At 35.0% G+C, this 6,646-nt stretch overlaps 1 protein-coding gene across 1 annotated transcript in view; it reads right to left on the bottom strand.

Annotated features, from left to right (window-relative positions):
* LOC106883186 (cholesterol 7-desaturase nvd) overlaps nt 1-6,646 on the bottom strand; it is a 145,236-nt gene that overhangs the window by 82,053 nt on the left and 56,537 nt on the right. The window lies entirely within an intron of this gene.

Raw genomic sequence — 6,646 nt, 5'->3', positions numbered from 1 at the left:
ATTAGTGATATGTTCTTATTTTTAAGAACGAAAGCAAAAAGAAAATATTGATTGTTAGTACAATACATACTTCCTAGATATAAGTTTACTTGAGCAACAATGTAAAGTGTGAGTGTGCGTGTACACACACACACACACACACACACACACACACACACACACACACACACACACACTCACACGTGCATTCATTGCCGTTTTTTTCCCAGGTAAGAACTGCATTCGCAAGTGATGGAGAACAGCCGATTAGATTTATCTAGTATACTGCTGGTTGTTTTATTAACTCAAGAAAATGGAATACAGTTTTGAGCCTGACAGGAATTTAACACAGAATATTCAAGATTTTTCTTGTTGTAATTGTTTTGTTTTTTTTTCGTCAATCTTCCCTTTTCTTTAATTTCATGTATGCCAGAAGATAGCCGAAACTTTAGAACATCGTAATAAATGTTCTACAATGTTTAATTAATTACCTTTCTGTTCTGAATTCAAATCCCATCAGTACCGATTTAACATTAGTATCTGTTGATTATGATTTTCATCCGTCTAGAAAGCTGGCTTTAGTCCAGTCAGAATAAATAATTAGTACACGCGCGCGCATGCCCACACACATGGATGTATACATATACATCCATCTGCATACATCTGCATCTATATGTATACATATGCATCTATATGTATATATATATATATATATATCTATATGTATACATATACATCTATATGTATGCTTGTGTGTGCGTGCGTGTGTGTGTGTGTCAATGCATACATACACATGTATACATTACCTACATATATATTCATACGCGTATATAATATATATATATATATATATATATATATATATATATACATATTAATAAAACTTATTCTATTTCTAAATAGCATTAATTTATATATAGGCGTGGAAAACCTTCATAAAAATCTATTCTTAGTATGCGAAACTTTATACATTAAAATAAATCAGAACAGCTTTTATAGAAGAGTATTTAAGAGAGCAGTAAAGTGTCCTTAGATAGACAACCGCAAGAGGAAAGACATGGCTTTACTCGAAAGACAAGCTCAGTAAATAAAATAAAAAAATAAGCAAATAAATAAATAAATAAATAGTGGCTTCCCAAGCCCACTGAAGGCAACCTGCCTAAGAGCTTGGTCACTTCCAAATGTAAACAATCAGCACAACAGCATTCAAGTAATAGCCAATTTGGAGTACTGCTTATATATATGAGACCCAGTTTGGAGTACTCCATATATAGGTGAGACAATGGTGCTGCTATTATTGCTGCAATTGCTGTATACATAAATATCCAAGACGACAGCCTACAAATGTTCAGCAGATTCTTGGACAAAAGATTCACCCTTCCCCCCGGTATGCTACAGTTCACATATATACTCATTTGCGTCCCCTCTGTCTTGTGTACTGTTGAGATGGTAGTTTCTGCACTTCTGAAATTGTTAGTTGCTTAACTACCTTCATTCCAGTCCACTGGATGCGATGAAGTATCTCTACTTCATTATTGTGATTCATTCTACACACCATCCACGAAACGGCTCACCTATTTCTTTCTCACGTCTCAACCCATTGGGATAACCATTTTACCCATTTTTGTCCTTCAGAAGTTTTTGCCAAACCAGTGTCACTAGACAGTTGAGCCATCAAAGGCAATACGTGCTGCTCTTACTTCTCCAAATAATTTATATTTAAAGACTCTTAAAAAATTACCATAAAAATATGAATTCTATTCTTGACCCTCTTGAAGTGAAGAGTAAAAATTGAAAAGAACCCCCCGCCCCCAAATAAACGTAAGGACAAATGAGAGAGAGAGAGAGAGAGAGTGGGGGGAGAGAGGCGATGATGTTTAACTAACTGTAATTGTATACAAGATAAAACGATCTACATTTGTTTACTTTACAGATATTCGTTTAGCGCAATCTGTTTTGAAGTAATTCTCACTTAGATTCTGAGAGGAATAAGAAAATAATGGTTAATGCAATGGTAAGTCTCAGATTATTCCAATTAGCGAGGATGACCGAATTAAAAATGGTGACAACTTATGGAATATTTGATAAAGAGATTTGCTTAATGTGAAATAGTAGATCGTGTACAGGAAAATGGAGATTACAATACAATATGACGAGACAGAAAAAATATTTAAACAGCTAAAGACTTCCTTGTAATTCACAGTAAAACATTCAGTGATTATTGGGTATAGTTATTTTGTTAAGTCGCTATAACCATGGATATTATTTCGAAGCAACATTTAATCCTTAATAGAGTATTCGATTACGTAAAAGATGAACAGATAATATGCTGTCTCATAGGTTTCGATTTCGCCCTCTATAACTGAAGTAGATCTAAATGTTGCCGAAGTGTTAAAATCCAAAGATACATAAGCAACCTCAAGAGACAAAGCAAAATAACTTATACACCTACTTATATATAACATTTTTTTTTGTGTGTCATACGCTTAAATTCGTATCCAATTGTCTTCAATTAATGCAGGGTGCGGTTAAATGTCACAGAGTAATAAAGTTGAGCGCAGAGATGAGATTAAAGACGAGGTTCAATTTCCGGACAGGGTATTGCTTTCTTTATCATTCAACATTAACTAATAAACTTAGCTAACATCTTTTGGCTCGTCCTGTATTAGTCAGTCAATCACTGAGGCGTATCAAATCAGAAAAGGTCTTTTCAGAAGTCATACAATGTTACAAGATTTCGTGATCATATTGTCAATATGACGATAAACTTGAGTGATGTTCTATTGCTGATTAAATAGGTGGGTGTCTCAAAAAATGGCAAGAACAACAACAACAACGACAATAATATTGGTTTCAGATTTTGGCACAAGGCCAGCAATTTCGGAGGAGATAAGTGGATTATATCGCTCAACTGGTACTTATTTCAACGATCCCAAAAGATGAAAAGTAAAGTCGACCACGGCGGAATTTGATAAGCTTTTTACCGGATTTGCTAACGATTCTGCCAGCTCGCCACTTTAATAATAATAATAATAATAATAATAATGAAATAATAATAATAATAATAATAATGGAAGCACAAGGCCTCAAATTTGAGGGAAGTAATTAAGTCGATTACATCGACCCCAGGGCGTAACTGGTACTTATTTAATCGACCCCGAAAGGCTGAACGACAGAGTCGGCCACAAGGAAACTTGAACTCAACGTAAAGACCGACGAAATGCCGATAAGCGTTTTACCGAATTTGCTAACGATTCTGCCAGCTCACCACTTTAATAATGATGATAGTAATAATAATAATAATAATAATAATAATAATAATTGTCCTGAAGCTCGGTTTGCATCTAATTTTATTACCATTTCACCACATTGATATTAGTTGAACGAGTAAGGAAACTTTTACGTAGGCCACTCGACCTACTAGAAAGTTATCACACTTCCCCTAAGCTACATCGCACCGTCTAAAATAAGTAAAATACACACTAGATAATGTAATCTTAGACACCCGTAAAAGAAGACTAGACAGTATGGTTGAAACAGCGTTGATCATAACTCTGCTTGAAAAGAACTGATTGGAAGCTAAACAACAACTGAAGATAGGACGTTCGTCTCTTTTCCTCGAAGAAAGGATAAATGTTACGAGTTTACTTCCATGTCAACATTTTTGTCTTGAGCTGAAAGAAACCCCTCTACCTACTTACCTATCTATGTATATGCATGGTTATATAAATGTATATATTTATGTCTGGATGTAGATACAGAGGTAGCGTGAATATTTTGTGATTGCTGAGCAAGTGGCAGTGATGATTCAGGTGGTTTTAATAATAAAGTTTCTTTTAGAGGTTAAAACTGTAGTAGACTTCGTTTATGTTAATATCATATTACAGATATGGCCAGCTGTAGTTAATTCATGAGGAAATACATTGCGCACAATAGTTAAAAATGAACTGCCGATGCAACCGAGGAATGTTATTGCAGAAGTAGTGTCAGTAAGGTTTATGAAATCGAAAATACTTCTGTAAGAGTGAGATGTATATTTAGTAAAGCTCAATAAAATCTCAAATTTTTTTTTTCCCCATAATGAACAGGATGTCTGAAAATATGAAGAAATAACAGGGCCAGCTTGCATTAGTCAGAACAACATTGAACGGAAAGGTTGTTCTGATGATAACATTGGAATAAATATTGGTTTTCTGGCTGTATAATAGAAAATGCGCACTTGTAGCTCCTATGTAAACACAGTTATATATATATAACTTAAACTATGTGTGCGCGCGCGCGTGTGTTTGTGTGTGTGTGTGTGTGTGTGTGTGTGTGTGTGTGTGTGTTTACTGTTAACAACTTAAATTATATGTATATCTTCAATTATATGTATATCTTATGTATGTGCTCTATTCAGCTAAAACAATTAAGACTCACTCCTAAGTCGACACTAACAGTCACAAAAGGATGGCAAACTTCCATCTTAGACGTCATCAGCCTGTATTGAATTCACATGCAAGTACCATAAGAGGCACAGTTCACATATCTGAGCTGAACAATGCACTTAGTAACAGTTGCGTATTGGAGCAAAGGATTTTATTCCAGCCTCAATCGAACTGCCAATTTACTGTCGTTCGAACGAAGAAAAGAGACGACTGGTTCTCAGCAATTTAAAGTCATGAAAACCAAAATAAATTCTGACAGTTTGTGACTGTGTCTAAAAGTCGGTAGAGGGAAAAAAACCAAAAGCGAAAATTGAAAATAAAATTTTAAGGTTTATTAAGTAAGGGATTTAAGAAAAGTGCCTAAAATTCGGAAATGGATCATAACCTTATAATTTATAGAAAACCTGTCTGAGAAATTTTTCACAAAGAAGAAGCAATGATTTTGCAAAGATTCTAAATTTGTTCAAAAAGATCTGCAGAGACAACACAACCGATTTGATAACCTAGCAACCTGCTAACTTATCGTTTTAAAGTTCATATCTACTGTAGTCTTTCGTTATGTCTCAATGTGAGTCATTTTATTCCAAGTTTTGAATCTAAGTAGATAACATATACAAAGCTCTGTGGGAAAATTTACTTGCTATAGAAAATAATCTCAGATCTTAGGGAGATTTATTTAACAACCTAACACTACGGAAAGTGAAATTAAGTTGTAGCAATGAATAAGCAGAAACAATAAAATGTCGTAAAATGCCTTGCGTTTATATAACTACTTAACTTTACGTCTTGAGTTCAGATCCCGCCGAGAGTAGTTCTGCTCTACAAACATTGATAAAATAAGTACCAGTCAACCATGGTGGGGAGGGGCTTGAAGTTTCAAGCTTAACTAGACTAATCATACATCTCCATTTCCTGTAGAAGTGCAAATATTCAGTAGGTTTTGTAGAAGTTTTAAAAGTAAACCGTTAAAAAAAATTGAGTATTTTACCCGAACATCAAAAGCCTGTCATCGACAGTAGGTTACTGTAACATCATGACTTTAAATAACAGAGCAATGAACAAATAAACTCAAAATCACATTTAAAAAGGCAAATCTATTTTAATGGATAACTAAATAAACAGGAAGGAAAAGGTAAAGGAATCTAATCAGAAAAATCTTATTTATTAGATGTAAGTATTTATCAACCGTATAGAAAACTGATAAGTCTAGCTTAATCAGTATTTTTTTTTTTTCTATTTGGATATTTTCTATTAGCACAAAGATATAAATTTGTAGGGAAGGGCACAGCCAACTGAACTAAGCCCAAAACACTAATGGAATCTATCTTATCGACTGTTCAGGACTGGAATCTATCTTACCGACTGAACATGGCTGAAATCTATCTTATCCACTGGTCAGTAATGAAAGACAACGTCGATCTCGTACTACAATTTCTGTTATACCGCAATCTTTAGTAGTGTTAAGATATATTTATCCATTTTCACACCTTTTGATTAGAAAGTAAAATATATTTAGATTTTCCTTTACTGTCATTTCTGTAATTATCATGTCATCATAATTATTACCATAAGTAGAATCTGAGTAAATATAATATTTATTCAGTATTATATTATATTATACCATATAGGAGACCTCCTTCGGTCATGAATGACCATGGGATTGCACCTAGAAAGTTACCCTCCCAGGCACAAGTCTGGGCAAGGTTGTTTATGGAAGACCAGCAGTCACCCATGTATACCAGCCTCCCCTCTCCACACCACTGGTGCTTTCCAAGGGAAAAGCAAAGACCGATACAGCTTGGCTCCAGTGATGTCGCAACTCATTTCTACAGCTGAGTTAACTGGAGCAACGTGAAATAAAGTGTTTTGCTCAAGAACACAACACGCAGCCCGGTCTGGGAGTCGAATTCACAACCTCACGATCGTAAGCTCGACGCTCTAACCACTGAGCCGTGCGCCTTCACCATATATGTATATATGTGTGTGTGTGTGTGTGTGTGTGTGTGTGTGTGTGTGTGTCGTTGGCGATTTTCTTTCTCCGTCTTCCCTTGTTTGGATTTTTTCTATATTTCTGATGAAGAGCTCCGCTCGAAACGTGAAGTCCTCTTTCTTTTCTTTCCTTTCCTGAGCGTCTAATAACACTGTACTTCTTCCACGTCCTCGCGTTGTTGTTTTTTCTTGCTTGTTCATATTTGGATTAACTATACACACACACACACACATACACACAAACACACACA

The sequence above is a fragment of the Octopus bimaculoides genome, chromosome 2 (genome assembly GCF_001194135.2).
Source record: "Octopus bimaculoides isolate UCB-OBI-ISO-001 chromosome 2, ASM119413v2, whole genome shotgun sequence".
Lineage (NCBI taxonomy): Eukaryota > Metazoa > Mollusca > Cephalopoda > Octopoda > Octopodidae > Octopus > Octopus bimaculoides.
Note: the sequence above shows the minus strand (reverse complement) of the source record. Positions and strands in the feature narration are given on the sequence as shown.